The sequence below is a fragment of the Sturnira hondurensis genome, unplaced genomic scaffold (genome assembly GCF_014824575.4).
Source record: "Sturnira hondurensis isolate 20B ecotype Veracruz unplaced genomic scaffold, ASM1482457v3 Scaffold0007865, whole genome shotgun sequence".
NCBI classification, from domain to species: Eukaryota; Metazoa; Chordata; class Mammalia; order Chiroptera; family Phyllostomidae; genus Sturnira; species Sturnira hondurensis.
In genome coordinates this window covers 7,000,444-7,017,072 of record NW_028080496.1, presented here as the reverse complement: position 1 = coordinate 7,017,072, position 16,629 = coordinate 7,000,444, and positions in this window count along the sequence as shown.

The window sequence follows — 16,629 nt, the reverse complement described above, 5'->3', positions numbered from 1 at the left end:
AATTCGAATAATCTCAAGCATAAAGGAATATGAAGGAAGGGATGGGACAGTCCTCTAAGTAAACACAGGCTACATTCAACATAGATTTGCCACATTTCTTTCAGACCTTTTCATTTTGTAAACACGGCATTTCTGATATAATTTAAGTAACTTCTGAAACACCCCTAATTGGGTCCTTCCTGCCTCTCACTATGCTTTTACTAATCTAAGTACCCATAAAAAGTACTGCATTTTTAATTTTACTTAGTTGGTATCACATTACATTTAGATTTTGCCACTTCTGTTTTCATTGAACACTAAGTTTTCAGGAGCTGGGGACAGTGAAAGTGCAGGACATTAACTGAGCTCAGCAATGTGGCGCAGGGCTTACCCCCATGAACACAGGGCACTTGCAAGGAATGGAGCCTGTGCGAGCCCAATCCTTAGGACTGGAGACTTGGAGACCCAGAATGTGGCCAGTTTGAGGAATGTTCCGTGTGGGCCTGCAAAGCGTGTGGTGTCTCTATTTCTGGGGTTCTTCTACGTGTACCAAATCAAGCACGTAAGTACTGCATACTTACTAATCAGTGTCTACATAATTTCATTTCTGAAGAGTTATGTCTTAAAATTACAGTAATAAAACTTTAATTATTATCAGCTACTTTGATCATCGCCAACTTTTCAAAAACGTGGATGATCTGACTCAGGGATGGAAACTACTTCTAGGAGTCTGTATCTTCAACTGAAGAAATATTTAGCTGTTGGGGCAAAAAAAAAGCGTCAGTTTAGCCCACATTTAAGTCCAGATCGTGAGGCTCTGAAATGGTAATTCCCAACCTCTAAATAACTGTGCATATTCTAACAAACGAAAAAACCAAACGTCTCAGAATTGCGCCCTGCCGCCCTTTACCTGGCATTCTGGTTGACCTTGTCTGCTGACTTTGGATGAATCCCCCACCCTCGCAAAATTTCCCCAGTGTGTACCACCTCCCACGGAGGCCCCTGCAGGCACCAGGCCCTCCAGGCCTCACCTTCACCCTCTCCCACTGGGCAAAGCTCCTGTCTGGTGGCCCAGTGATGGCAGGGTCATAAACTAAGAACCAAAGCCCAATTCAAAATGTTTTCCCAGCCTTCATGTCTGCATTTCATCCCTGTTACAACAGAGCCTGAAATGGCAGATTTACCATAACAATTAAGGTAGCTGAGAAATCAAGACCCCCTCTCTCGCAAGGACCCCTTAGGCCCTGTACTTCATTCTGTATCTATAACTTTCTTTCTTCAAAGAGGACTCCAAAAATCATACGAACTTCTGGCCACCCAGAACAGAGGGATCCACCCCTGCAGAAATGACACCTTTACCTAAGAGATTTTCCAGCCAAGTAGTCAGGGGATGCAGGGGCTGCAGGGGCTGCAGTTTAGATCACAGACACAGACCTCTCCATGCCCCACGTCCTTCCACTTGTGCATCAGGCTGGGCGCTTCCCCGCACCCCACGGGACTCGCTGGACTTGGTCAGCCCTGCTCCGCTGCGGCCTTCAAGCCAAGGGAAGGCCACAGCTCCCAGCTCAGCGATTCGCCTGGGCCCCACCCTGCTCCAGCTGTGTCCACTGGGCTCTTGGGGAAGGGCCAGCCCAAGCCAGATGATCTGACATGATGAAAAGGGAAATTCTCTGCATTCTTTGAGCAGAAGACATTTGCCAAATGTAATGCAGAGAGGAGAAGCAGGCTGGGGTTTCCTTGAGCAGCCAAATGAATCTTCACCCCTAATACAGTTCTAAAGGGAAAAAACTGGATCACATCTCAGTAAATCGAATTTCGGGGGGGGGATCTGGTGTCTGCTGTGGACAGAGCTGGGGGCCAAGGAAGGGGAGCCAAGGAAGGACGCACTATGAAGCATCAAGATGCTCTCCCGGTGCGTGAACTTCCAGGATTGGAAAAATGTCCTCCTATTCCCAGAAATGGCCCCATGGAACAATCAAATTACATTATTTTCTCCAGTCATCAATGCACAGTGATGGCTCCAGATGGAAAGGGCCAAAACCCTGCTTTTTAACTCTGTCTTAACTCTCCCACACTAACCGATGACCCAGAGATTCTCAAAGGTCCTCTTTCCCAGATGTTCATTTTCCTCTCTCACCAGCAACTGCGGAGGTTTGGTGGGGAACACGTCAGTCTGTCGGCCTGAACTCCCCAAGCCAGCTTCAGCTGATCAGTGTCCACCCAAGACACTTGAGGGGTGTCCAGGACAGAGTCATCTGTCCCCACAGGCAGGGGGCAATCTACAGCTCCAGAATCACTTCCCCACATACCCTCTCAGGAAGCCTGTACATTTTAATGATTAGAAGCCTCGGAATATCCGCTCATGCTGGCAGGGCCAAATAGTCCTCCAAAGCTCAGCTGGTTGCCTTCTCCACGAAGCCTGTTTGATGGCCTCCCTCCTTGAGGCTGAATCAAGCATCTGCCTCACAAACATCTCTGTAGAACATATGATTTTATATCACTGTCTACATCAATGCTATCTCCCTCACCAGTCTGGAGGCATAGCATTTCCATCCTCCCCTGCTTTGAGTCTCTCTATCTCTACCACCCTTTAAAGTTCAAAACGACCTCTGACTTAATTCCCATTGAATTGCGATGACTACGAGTTGCCATTGTATCCATCAAGGAGTTGAGACTTGGAAAGACTGTCAACGCCTAGACCTACACCCGGATCCTCTGACTTAGAGTCTGGTGTCACATGCCCCGTTCAGGGGCTACAGGGAACAAGGCTTTAAGGGGATCAAGATCCTGGAAGGGCAAGAGCCCGGAACACAGCTTCCCTGCCCTCCAACACAAGGCTGGATGGTAAATTATAGTCAGAGGTGCCAAAAATACACCACGGCCACAAATCAAAATGCCTTCAGATGCCAAGCTGAGACTGGGAAGGGCTGACGTAGTCCGGGTGGGGACTGTGACCCACCTGCCGACTCCACCCAACAGGCCCACTTTTCATTCAGAGCCAATAGGTTGCTACCACACAGGAACACAGGCCCAGAACTACTGATTTTATTTTTGTAGTTGGAAATCTGGACTTTCATATAAAACCTACAGTATTTTAATGTCGGCAGCTAGTCCAAAGCTTCAAAAAAAATACATAGGGCCAAACAACTACATCGGCGAGCTGAACACGGCCTACATGTAGGCCACCAGTGTGCCCACTCTGGTGCAGGCCCACCCCCTGGACATCCATCAATCCACACACATCAATTTAACTCAGCTCCTGCGCCCCTGCCCACTCACATGGCGCCACCTCACCACGTGGAAAATGGGGTGGGCCATCACATTTCCTAGTGTACAGTCTGCATTGCTTTGATTGCTAGCTCTCTTGTACAACCGGAATTTCAGAGGATTCAGACACAGAAATGGTGGCCCTCAGCACACGGCTGCCACTTGGACTTCACTTTCTGCTCCTCCAGAAAGCCTTTATCCTCACAAGTCATAGGTGAATAACGCCATGATTTTGTTACCCACAGGCCATTCAAATCAGTCGGCCTCCCAGAAGGAGACTATTTGATTTCTCTTGTGTCTCATTTGGCATTTATTTTGTGTCCATGAGTCTTCAACTACTTTCACATCGGCTCCCTTTCAGATTGCTGTTCAAGTGCCCCTCGGAGCCTCACCTGATATTTGTACAACGGCGAACATTCCACAAATGTGAAACAGAGGAACAACGGACCCCAAAGCTTCAACGCACCCTCTCCTCACTGCCCCTTTGCAGGCACTTTCATCCTAGCCCAGCTGAGAGCATCTCTCCCATTGTAATCATTACAAGCACTTCTCGCACCAGGCCTCACTGATATACCCAGCAATGACCCTCTAGGGCAGAGCCTAGTTTGATGTTATATTACAGATCAGGAGCACAAGGCCCAGAGAAGGGAAAAAACACTTAAGTAGCCACGCCAGGATTTGAACCCAAATGAAAGCAATTCCAGGGTCCACACCCAACGATAGATACCAGCTGTGCAATCTTCACGGGATCTATTATAATCCCTATTGTACAGGTGGAGAACGTGTCCAGAGAGATCCTAAAACACGCTGAAAAAGTCACACCCAACTGGTATAAAAAAAAAAGCAGATTCACGATCACATCAGGTCAACAATACACCCAGTTCTAAATCCACTTCTAAATTTTAACACAGGCTTAGCTGAAATGAAAAGATGATGATAATAAGCATAAGAAAAAAAGTTTAACCCTGGCTTTGCTCTAATCCCTACTAACCACACCTTCAATTAAAAAACTAAAGGGGGAAAAAAAGGTACACATGAGCTTACCCTGTTGGACCTGCCCCTTCATTTGTAAGTCTGATTTCTCCTCTGTTTACACGTTTGCTCTTGTCTGCCAGCCTCTCACTGCTACATGTGTGGTCTATAAATCAACAGCATCAGCAACATCTGGGAGTTCCCCAGGAATGAGGGATCTCAGACTCCCTGAATCTCCCAGGATCTGCATGTTAACAAAACCACCAGGTGATTGGTGTAGACAGGGAACTCTGAGATGCACTGACATCACCCCCAGAAATCTCACGTATCAGCCATTTTACGAAGAATTCTCATCTGTGTATCTAAAGACAACATTGGCCAGTGAGTGCTGACTTTTACACACAAAAACTCAACCCAGAGACACAGCTGGCAACAAGAACAGCCTGAGGGGAACACGATGAAATGTCTCAGAACCCCCGTTTACAGGCTCAGGTGTCCACTTTGGGGGACCCCAAATCACACCTGTGTCCTCAACTTGCCCTGTGCCCAGTCATCTGTGTCATCGGCCACAGTGACTCTGCCTCCTCACCCAAGATGCCCACCCACCCTCTACCTGTGCTCTGGGTCTGTTTTTCAGAGACATGGGGAGGGTGTCATGGTTTTCAAACAGTGCCTTCCTGAACAACAGGAGAAAAACTGATCTTTTGCTACATGGAAAAAATGCAGCGAAAAATGAAGTAATAGGGGAATAACAATGAACCTTAGGGGCTGTCCATAAAGCAAGCCTAGGATAGGATTGAGAACTTCCTTATAAAGCCATATGGCGGTTCCTCAGTGGCTGAGCTGTGGGTGGTATGGGGCTGAGACCAGAACCGTGGAATCCTGGGTTATAGAAGGTCAGAACAGCTTCTGCCACTGGTCAAATCTTCCATGAGTCCTTGGGGGAGACACATGGGAAGGGACCCTTGGCTGAAAGGAGGACGCAAGCCCGGGAAAGCCAGGAGCCTTCTCCAAAAGGCGATGCTTGGCTTTTCTTGGGGCTTGTGGGAATTTCATTATCCTGTGCACACTGTACAGACGGGAATTTAATAATTAATTAGGGAAGAGCTCGCCCAAGAGCCCGTGCAGGGGATTATGCAAAGCAACCGAGATGTGGCAAGGGGCTGAATATTTTCTAGTGTGTTTAATTTGCAAGCACTACCTACTCAGAAAGCTTAGGCAGGAAACCTATCATCATAATAATAATTATTACTCATGCAAAACTACTTGAATTTCCATCAGACCACCTTCCTTTCAACTGTTTTCACCAAATACTTCTCAAAAAAGGAAATTTTTTAAATGAAGGAAAAAGTAACAAATGCAAAAGAATATTAGAAATAAAAGGGTACTTCCACCAAGATGGAGGCATAGGTGGAAACACTGTGCCTTCTCTCACAACCAAGTTTGAATACAACAAAGGTTTGGAGAACAAAGACACAGCCAAAGAACAGAAAATAGAATTATACAGAAGTCCGACAACCACGAACCCTTCAACAGGGATGGTAAGAGGGGGCGGAGCCAGCAGCGGAGCAGGGTCGGGCAGGAAAGATCCCCAGACCTAGGCGCGCAGGCAACCCGGAACCAGTTGGGGTGTGGGGCAGACTGACCGCGGTCGCACATTCGCGCACAGTGAGACGGACCACGCAGGCCCCAGCGGGGCGAACCCAGTGGTGGAGGGCTGACGGCGGTGGCACACTCAAGTGCAGTGGGACGAAACGCGCGGGCCCTGGTGACAGTGGCAACTGCGGCAGGAGGCGGCAGATGGGACGCCATTGCTCCTCTCTGACCCCACCCCCACATACAGCGTCACAACCCAACGACTGAGTTGCCCTGCTCTGATGAACACCTAGGGTTCCGATCCTGCTACGTAACAGGCACGAACAGCCCAAAAGATGGCACAAGAAGAACTCAAAGTCCCAGAGCCGATAACTCTAAGCGACCAAGAGATTGCCAGCCTCTCAGAAGCACAATTCAAGACACTGTTTATCAGGATGCTCACAGAACTGGTTGATTATGGTCACAAATTACAGGAACATATGAAGGCTAAACTAATTGAAATGAAGGGAGATGCACAGGAAACCAATAGTGATGGAAAGGAAACTGAGACTCAAATCAATGGAATGAACCAGAAGGAAGAATGAAACATCCAACCAGAAAGGAATGAAGAAATGAGAATTAAAAAAAATGAGGAGAGGCTTAGGAACCTCCAGGACATCTTTAAACGTTCCAACATCCAGATTATAGGGGTACCAGAAGGGGGAAAGAAACAGCCACAAGTGGAAAACGTATTTGAACAAATAATAAAGGAGAACTTCCCCAGTCTGGCAAAGGAAATAGACTTCCAGGAAATCCAGGAAGCTCAGAGAGTGCCAAAGAAGTTGGACCCAAGAAGGAACACACCAAGGCACATCATAATTACATTAGCCAAGACTAAAATGAAGGAGAGACTCCTAGAAGCAGCAAGGGATAAGGGGACAGTCACCTACAAAGGAGTACCCATCAGACTGTCAGCGGATTTCTCAAAAGAGACCTTACAGGCAAGAAGGGGCTGGAAAGAAGTATTCCAAGTCATGAAATCCAAAGACCTACAGCCAAGATTGCTTTATCCAGCAAAACTTTCATTTAGAATGGAAGGACAGATAAAGTGCTTCTCAGATAAGGTCAAGTTCCAGGAGTTCATCATCACCAAGCCCTTATTATATGAAATGTTAAAGGGACTTATATAAGAAAAAGAAGATGAAAAATATTAATAGTGAAAGGACAGCAAACTCACAGTTATTAACAACCACACCTAAAACAAAAGCAAACCAAGAGGACAGCTAGATCAGGAGTGAAACCATAGAAATGAAGAACACATGGAGGGTTAGCAACAGGGGAGTGGGAGGAGGAGAAGGGGGGAGAAGGTAGAGAAAATAGCATAGACAATAGGTAGAAAATAGATAGGGGGAGGGCAAGAATAGTAGAGGAAATACAGAATCTAAAGAACTTGAGACACGTGATTATAAACTAAGGGGGGAGAATAGTGGGGGAGGGAGTTTGCGGGTAGAGGGGAATGAAGGGGGGGAATAGAACAACTGTAATGGTATAATCAATAAAAAATTCAAAATTAAAAAAAAAGACCTTAGAGCCCCAAGCTCTGAAAGAAATCACAGTGGGAAAGACACATACCCACACTTCCCCATCCGAAATAAATGTTATTTTGGAAATGGAAGGAAAAAAAAGAAATAAAAGGAACCCATGTTTGGATTAAAAAAAAAAAACCTAGACACCACCTTTGTGTAGCCTGCAATTCGTTTTAACATTTGAACAGCTTCCAACCTGATCATTTCCTCTCACGTGCATTCTGTTAACTGAGCTCAGACGCTGAACCCCCACAGAAACCAACCAATGTGTTATTTCTTGGGCACTCTACACACAGTGCATTGATTCGGCCACCCATTGGTTCTGAGTACCCCAACATTCTATCTATAAATTCTCCTCCACTTAAATAAGCCCGAGTAGTTGGCTACTGCCTCCCAACAAAAACCCCTAACTGCTCTAAATTATGTGGATAATCGGGGCTAGAGGAGTATACGCCCAAGGCTTTCTAATTAATTCCATCTGTCCCACAACCAGCACAGGTGGAAAACTCAATCATCTACAACAGGGTCAGCAAACTTTTTCTGTAAGACGCCAAATAATAAATATTTTAGGTTTCACGGCCTTAAAATCTCTGTTGCAACTCCTCAACTCTGCGGCCCTAAAGGAAAGCAAACACAGACGATCCATAAACAAAACAAATGTGAGCATGGCTGTGTTCCAATCAAACTTCATTTACAAAAGCAGGTGGCAGGCCTTAATATTCTGGTATGGCATTTTTTAAGACTTCATGCTATTTTATTCTTTAAAAAAACAATTGGGGGGGTTGTCTCTCTGACTATGAGCATGTGTAATATGCAGATCTACATATATGAGATCAAACCCGTGGTTCTTACGTTTGGCAGCATCTGGAGACCAGGATCAGTTCCCCAGGTGAGTAAGTTGCGCGAGGGAAGGGGGGTACCACACTTAGAAGGGCCCCAGTCCCACACCTGATTTTAACACTTCACTATTACTGTGTTGAAATTCTTACTTTTCCTACAGGGGCCCCACATTTTTCTTTCGCACTGAGCCTCACACATTAGGTAGGCAGGTGTGCCAGGGACGCACAAAACATCAAAGGTTGTGATGCCCGGGAAGACGCTGTTTGGGCTCCGGCTCAGTGGGCAGAGCAGGGACGCTGCTAAATATTCTGCAACTCACAAGACAGCAACCGCAAAACGGCAAAGAATTATCAAAACGTCCGCAGAGTGGTGCGCGGCCCCCATTACCTACAGCTTCACTTACCCGCCGTGGGCTGAGGTCTGAAAATATCAACTAACAAACTTCCAGACACAAGCAATCCGTGAGCTCCCGACAGCGCCACTTTGAGGAGCGGGAGGAAACCGCAGCTGACCGGCTCCCGCCGAGGCCGGCGGGACGCTCGCGTGACGCAGCGGAGCGCGCACGTTTCCCGCCAGGTGGCGCGTGCCGGCACCTGCGAGGTCACGTGGGCTAACCCGGAACTCCAGCGCTTGTGTTCACGGAACCCTTGTTTCGCTTCATAATGTCCTCTAATCTCAGAAGTAGGGCCTCTGGCCTTTCGGAAACACTGAAGCTTAGCCGGGCATGCTTCCTTTAAGTGACAAGGTACGTATAGAGAAAAAAGAAAGGGAGAGAGAGAGAGAGGAAGGAAGGGGAAAGAAAGGAAAAGAAACTAAGGAATGAAAGGAAGGAAGACCACAGTGCATATGGGGTTCGATACTGACTGTGAGCTCAGGCATCCACTGGAGGTCTTAGAACATATGCCCCCAGGATAAGAGGGTACTACTCGAGTGCCCAAGCTTTAAAAAAAAAAAAGACCTGGGTTAAACCATGTAAAAGTGTGGCTCTTCTACCTTTTTGGACATGTAAATAAAGTCATTTTGTACAGTGCAGCCTAAGTGAACCAGGTTTTACATGTTTATAAGACATAAAAGCCTTTACGAAGCAAGAAGAAAGTTCCCTATCAGTCTATGCATTTCTGATTTGCTTGCATTTACCACAAATAAGCCTCTTTAAATCTCCCCCGACTTTGTGTACCCATGTGTTTATTCGTTTCCTGTTTATTTTCTTAAGAAGGAATACATGCAAATGCAGGATTTTTTGAGGTTCTGAAACATGCTCAGTGAAAGTGATTCTCCCACCCACCCTGCCCCTCATCCCTGTTTCCCTTCTTACGACAATCCCATTTATCATTGTCCCATTCAGGCACTTTGTAAAAGGGGGCATTCTGTGTACGTGGTTACTCCATTTTCTTTAGGATGGCCTTTATCTGCCTGCTTCAGACGTTCACTGTTGATCCGCTGTGCATGGTCCAGCCCTTGCTTTGCTTCCCATTTTTCCAAGGGCCAAGGCCGCCGGAAGGGGCGCGGAAGGGGGCGTGGGGGGGCAGGGAGGAGCTCCTTTCCAAAGAAAGACTCCAAGTATTTCAGGGCTTTCTCCTCCCCCCCAGTTCTGCCTCCTGTTTCCCCTTTGTTGAAGTCACACCTGAATAAAAAGTAACATTGCATTTTCCATTTCCTAATTTCTCCCCCTCCGTGTGCTTTGTCACAGAATGCCTTACTGCTTTATTTCAAGTCTTCTGGGACCCAGCAACGGTCAAAGTTGTTGAACAGAGTAAAAAGCCCTTGCGCTAGATTCAGGCCAAACTTCTATAGATAGATTTGGCCCTCATTTCTGTTCCAAACAGAGCAGGAAAGAGACAGCCTGACATTGGAAGCTCAACTTCCCTGGTATTGATTTTGACTTGAAGCATAAAGGAGAGGCCGCCTCTTGAGCCTGTGCATGTGAGCGTGGGCATATAGGACCATGTAGGTGCTCATAAAGTATTAATACCACTTTTGAATTAACAAGAGAAAAAGATGAGCAAAAGCAACCAGAAAAGCATAGGCGGGCAGAGAACACCAATTCAAAAGAATGATTAATTATTTAGAAGTATTTAACGACTGTCTTAGTTCAAGGGCAACATTTCTAATTCAGGGAAGTGAGAAGCCTGCAGGGGAAGTGTGGCTCTGACCCCAGGCGGCAGCAGATGGCTTTGGTAGAGCCCCAAGGCCCTAAGAATTGGCCCTTTCCTTCTTCTTGACCCTCGAACTCCTGGGCCACCATACTTTGTCTCCCAGGAGGAAAGCTGTAGGCTCCAGTCTCCCTCAACCCTCCAGGGAGGTGAGGAGGAGATGCCCTGGAGCGCTGGTTGTCCTGGAAGCTTGATGTCCGAGGTGGCAATTCTATAATGAAGAGAAGGCTGGGTTGCATCACTTCTGATGGGGTCACCTCCCCAGAGCACTGCTGTCCTTTTACTCCACGGTGACCCTGACTGGGGCAGAGGCTGGGTTGGCAGGAGAGGGGGGTTCTTATTGTTGGGAGGAAATCCCTCCACTAGCTCTTCGGGCTGAACCCTCCCGCCTCCCACTCCTGCTACCTGGTCCTCCAGATCACGTTGGGTCCTTCCCAGTTCTTGCCACATCCCTATCTCAGTGGATGGCTTGAGATGGTGCAAAAGGGTACAGGATAAGCTAGGGGCAAAAGACCAGAAAGTAGGCATTTGGAATGGCAAAATAGTCTCGATTTTAGATTCCCAGATTTGCTATGCTAGAAAAGTCTGTGAAGGGGTTTTTTGTGTGTGGGGTAAAATACACAGAATATAAAATTTTAATCATTTTGCCCTGGCTGGCGTAGCTCAGTGGATTGAGCATGGGCCTGCGAACCAGACGATCGCGGTTCGATTCCCAGTCAGGGCACATGCCTGGGTTGCAAACCGGTTCCTTGCAGGCTAACTACCAGCAGGGGATGCACAAAAGGCAACCATACATTGATGTTTCTCTCCCTCTCTCCTTCCCCTCTAAAAATAAATAAATAAATAAAATCTTTAAAAAAAAAATTTTAATCATTTTAAAGCATACCGCTCAGTGGCATTAAATGCATTCATACCTTTGTGCAGCCATCACCCTCAGCCATCTGTAGAACTTTTTCATCATCCTAAACTGAAAGTCTGCTCCCACTGAGCACTGAGGCCCCACTCTCCCCTCCCCCAGCCCCTGGCAACCACCATTCTGCTTTCTGTCTCTATAAATTTGACTTCTCTAGGTATCTCATAATTATTGGAATCATACAGTATGTGTCTCTTTGTGACTGGTTTATTTCACTTAGCATAATGTCCTCAAGGTCCATCTGTGTTGTAGCAAGTGTCAGAATCTCCTTCCTTTTCAATGCCGAATAATATTCCATTACACACACACACACACACACACCACAATTTGCTTAACCATTCATCCATCCATCCATGAATGCTTGGGTTGCTTTCACCTCTTGGCTATTATCAATAATGCTACTATAAACGTGGACATACCAGTATCTGTTCAAACTAGGTAGCTTTTTATTTATTTATCTTTAGAGGGGAAGGGAAGGAGAGAGGGAGAGAAATATCAATGTATGGTTGCCTCTGCCGGGGACACACAATGTATCGTGTGTCCCCTGCCAGGAACTAGCCTGCAACCCAGGCATGTGGCCTGACTGGGAATCAAACCGCGATCGTGTGGCTCACAGGCCCGTGCTCAATCCACTGAGCTACACCAGCCAGGGCTCCAAACTAGGTAGCTTTTTAAAACATATCCCTAAGTTTTACCTTGTGAGATTTTTACTTCACTAGCTCTGGAGTAAGTGCTGGGAACCTCTACTTTTAATAAGCATCCCCCTGATTCTAAAGCCAGGCCAAGTTTGGGAAATGAGGAACTAGATGCCTGAACAAATTGTGCTACTTCTAGGGAGTCCTCTTTTTAGTTCCTTTGTAGCCCCTGATGATGAAAGCAAAAACAGCTTGCATTTTGTAAATGTCTGCTCCAGCAGTCTGATTTTTTCATTTGCAACAGGGGAACTGAGGCAGAGATGCAACTCAAGCACCAGGATTCAAGCTCATTTCTCTGACTCCAAAGAGCTTGCTGTTTGGCTCATGGACTGTCCTGCTCTGACTCCCTTAAGTCTGTGGCAGCCCTCCGGGGTGGCACAGGGCAACATCAATGCCTAGGGATGTGAGTGAAAGGAGAGAAGAGTCCGTGCCACACAGGGGCAGCCGCAGGCGCTGTCTGCAGTAGCCGTTTCCTCATTTCCAGAAAGGTGTCATCCACAGCTTGGAAACGGTGAGTATGGCCTGTGTTTGGCTTTAAGAGAGTAGGTCAGCTTCCTACTGTCTTTAACACGAAGATGCAAGGAAGATGAGAGGAGACCTAGATGTGCTGGCTGCCTTTGGCTGCACTCCCGCGGATCGATTCAAAATCTTGTTCTTGGTACTTCATATGATTTAGCTTATTGAGTCCTCACCGACTCTTCCAGGAGAGCTCTTTCCACTTTACAAATATGAAAATGAGAGTGATGTTGTGTGATTTGCCCATGGTCACTCAGCTAACGCCAGAGCCAAGGTTTAAAACCAAATCCTTCCAACCTGGCAGTGAGTGTTCTCTCTTCCTCACTCTTTGCTTCTCACTCCTCCTTCCCCACCTTCCGTCTCCAAAAAAAAAAAACTTAAAATCACAGCACTTGAAGATCAGTGCTCAGGAGAAAAAGAATATTCTCCCTTCTTTGGCGCACTGCTAAACTTCTCATCTTCTAGCTGTTATAGTTTTTTGACTCTGAAGTCCCCAGAAAAGGGGCCACTGGCGGACCAAGCCTACTGTATGTCTCTGGGCCCCTTTCATGCTTATGACCTGGTTGTTTCGTGAGATTCTACTGGGAACTTTCAGAGAACCACAATATGAGTCCATCACACTTGGATATGACAAATCGTGTCCAGGGCCCTCTACAGGGCTCCATACACGTTTATCTCAATAAATTATCACCGACCAGATGAAAGAGTGAATGAACGAATGCATACTTCTCATATGTCTCGAGTGGACCTGTTTGCTGTATTAGTCAGGGTTCGCTGGAGAAACAGCGAGTATTGGAGAGAGATTTATTTTAAGAAATTGGCTCACATGATTCTGGGGGCTGACAAAATTGTCAATCAGGACAGCAGGCTGGAAAGTCAGACGGGGTTTCTGTTTTAATATTGAGGCAGAGTTCCTTTTTCAATAACCTCAGTCTTTGCTCTTAAGGGGCCTTCAACTGATTCGATGTGGCCCACCACATTATGAAAGATGATCTACTTTACTTAAAGTCAGCTGATTGTACTGGTCATCATACCTAAAAAATACCTTCACAGCAACCTCTGGACTAATGTTTGACCAAACTGGGCACCATAACCTAATCAGGTTGACACATGAAAGTAACCATCCCAAGCACATACCTCTCAAATTCAGAGATTTATATAAATACAAGATAATGTGAATATTACCAAAGGAGAAAAGAATAAGGATGTTACAGATTGACAACTGTTAATGATAAGATAACTATGAATTTATAATCCCAAAGTCTAGAGTCGGGATGTTGTTACTATTTATATCCTACTTGCTTACAGAAAATATTTGAAGAATCACAGTCAAGAGCAAAAATAAAAAAAAAATTGCCAAGAGAATTGCAGTTATTGAGCTTTGCTCTAGTGAGTAATAAAATTCTATATATTTTATCTCCACTAAATCATAGGATTTTAGAACTACAAAGGAACCCAATTTGGAGACCACTGTTTTATGTAAAATAAATCCAAAGCCAGAGAGGAAAGTTTACTGAAGGTCTTACCCTAGTAAGCCATATGCCCTAGCCACTCTGCGACCAGATCACACAGTCAAATTAACCCAACCTAAAAAAGGAAAAGAGTTTTTTTTTTTCATTGAATTGGGCTTATTGCAGAGACCAGCTTCTAGGGATCATGGGATCTGGCCTTCACATGTTCATGAATCATTTTAGTTTTCAAACATGTTGAGGGCTTACTTGAGAAGCATGGTGGGTGGAAGGGGGGCCATAGCTAATCAATGAGAATGAATATCCGCCAATGAGCTCCTTCCCAACGTGTCCAAATTTGAATGCCAAGGTAAGATCTTCAGAAACAGGTGTGACTCACTTACTTCCTGGGAAGCTCACCTGAATACTCTAAGGAAGCAAATGTCTCTCTAAGCTTCCCCACAGTTCATAGACTGACAAAGCCCCCCAAAGCCCACCAGGAAAACAACCCACCAGCAGAGCTTGCTCTGAGAACATTTGAGTACACGTGGCCGGAAGTGACAGCACTCCATTCTTACTCCACCAGCCCTGCCAGCACTGCACAAAGTGGCAGGTGTAGGTGTTTCTGGCCTAAGCCCAGCAGGAAAGGTGGGAAAATGATGGTAAGGAGAACAGACAGTATGCTGAGCGGAAAATGCGTTGGTTTGGGACTCAAGGGGATGGGGATTGAGTCCTGACTCTCCTTCTTGTTCATCGCCTCACTTAACACTTTGACCCTCAGTTCCCACCAAAATGGGCATAGTTACACCCACCTCATAGTGTTATGAGGACTGAAGAAACATATGTAACATTCATACAATGTCCTGGTAGGGTTGGTGCTCAGTAAATGATAACAAAACTCGAACCAATCCTGCCCCCGTGGCACAGGCTTCTAAAAGGGCCTGGAGGGGGATCCCTCGCAAAAAGAGAAAAGGAAAGAATGGCCAAGAAGGGGTGGAAACCCCAGCTCTCCTGTTTTCTTCTACAACTATGAGTCCAGACTTGAACCTCTTCCTTGGGAACATTGCACATGGGACGAGAGAGGAAGTAATGGAAACAGTAGCCTATACTGCATTAGACACCCCCCCCACCGCCAACCCCTGCTTGTTTCTTAATGACTATACTTTTTTAACTCTTGAATCCAGGTTAGCTATTGCCTGTTCATATTTTTGAGGAAATTCAGGCCCTTTGCAGTAAAGAAGACAGGCGTTCTCTGGCACTTTCTATTGAGAACGTCTCCAGATTGTCAGTAGAAAGCACGTACATTTGTTAATTTGCACCCTAAACACACCCCATGGCCTCATTTAACTGTGAGTGCTCATCTGTGTATTGCAACTGCCTATGCATGGTTCCAACTTAATCAAGTCCTTAATGAGTAGCATTAATATTCATTGTCTTCTCCACAGGAGCTTATGCTCATCAAGGTAAATAGCTGCTGGCCTGCCGCCTGTGCAGCCTGTGGTTGAGCTGCGGATTGTCTGTCTTCATCTAGACAGTGGACTGTTCGTCCCCCCAAGATGGGGAAACCCTCCTGGGTACTTTCCAAAGTTTTCATTTGAAAACGAGATGTTTCCACTTACATCTCGTATGAAAATGCCAAGTTGCTTGGCGTATTTTGAAAATGCCAAGCAACTTGGAAGAGCAGTAAGAAATCCATTATTTGTGTGATAGTCATTCCAAAATTCTTGTAGCATGCCTATTACGTATCAGCAGGCACTATACTAAGTAAGTACTGGGGATGCAGTGATGGCCCCAGGCAGTCCCTGTCCTGCCCTCCTGGCTGCTTACAGTGTAGTGGGAGAGGCCCACACTTATGGAAGGGTTACCCCCAAGTGCATAACTGCAAAGTGAGAGCAGTGTGAGAGCATGAAGTGTTAGGAGAGCTATTCCCTAAGGTGATGATGGAGCTGCGTTCAGAGGTGAATAAGGGAAGAAATCAGTTATTCACCAAATACGAAGACTGGAACACACACTCACCCAACATCTAGTACAACTCTGTTTACTGAGGTCCTGCAGTGTCTCAGTTTGCCCAACGTCTTGCCCAAGGTCAAAACTAATTATAGAAACCAGCCATCCCAATACTCAGTCCCTTCCTGCTAAATCCCATGATTTTATTTTTATCCCAGCTATAGATTCTCTCAGTACACTTGGCCAATGAGACGCAGGCTATTACTGTGTTAAAACCACATCCCTCAAGACCACAAGCATCAATAACGATTGCGCTTTAATGTGGATGATGCCTTTTCATTTTGCAAATCCAAAGAGTTCCCATCATATCAAAATCCAAGACGGTTTGTTTTCTGTAAGAACGGGAAGGTCATAATACTGTGTAAAAAGTACTGGCAAACCTCCACCTGCGCGAGGCGATGCTGATTTGGGAGTGAGCGGCGTTGGGGCGGACTTCATACCCCAGCTGGGGTTGCACATTTGCAAGCGGCTTGGGTGGCTCTTTGCTGTTTCCCCACTACAGTCTGCCTTTGGTCTCTGGAAGCCTCCGGATTTACCACTGCTGAAGTGGCGTGGTGGTATTCTCGCCAGTGTGTGCATGCGCTGTATGGTTAAACATTCTTTTGAAAAGCCCGTGAGAATCCACTCGCGATCTGTATGTATGCATGCAAAAGAGCAAAGCAAAGACTGAAAAGAGCC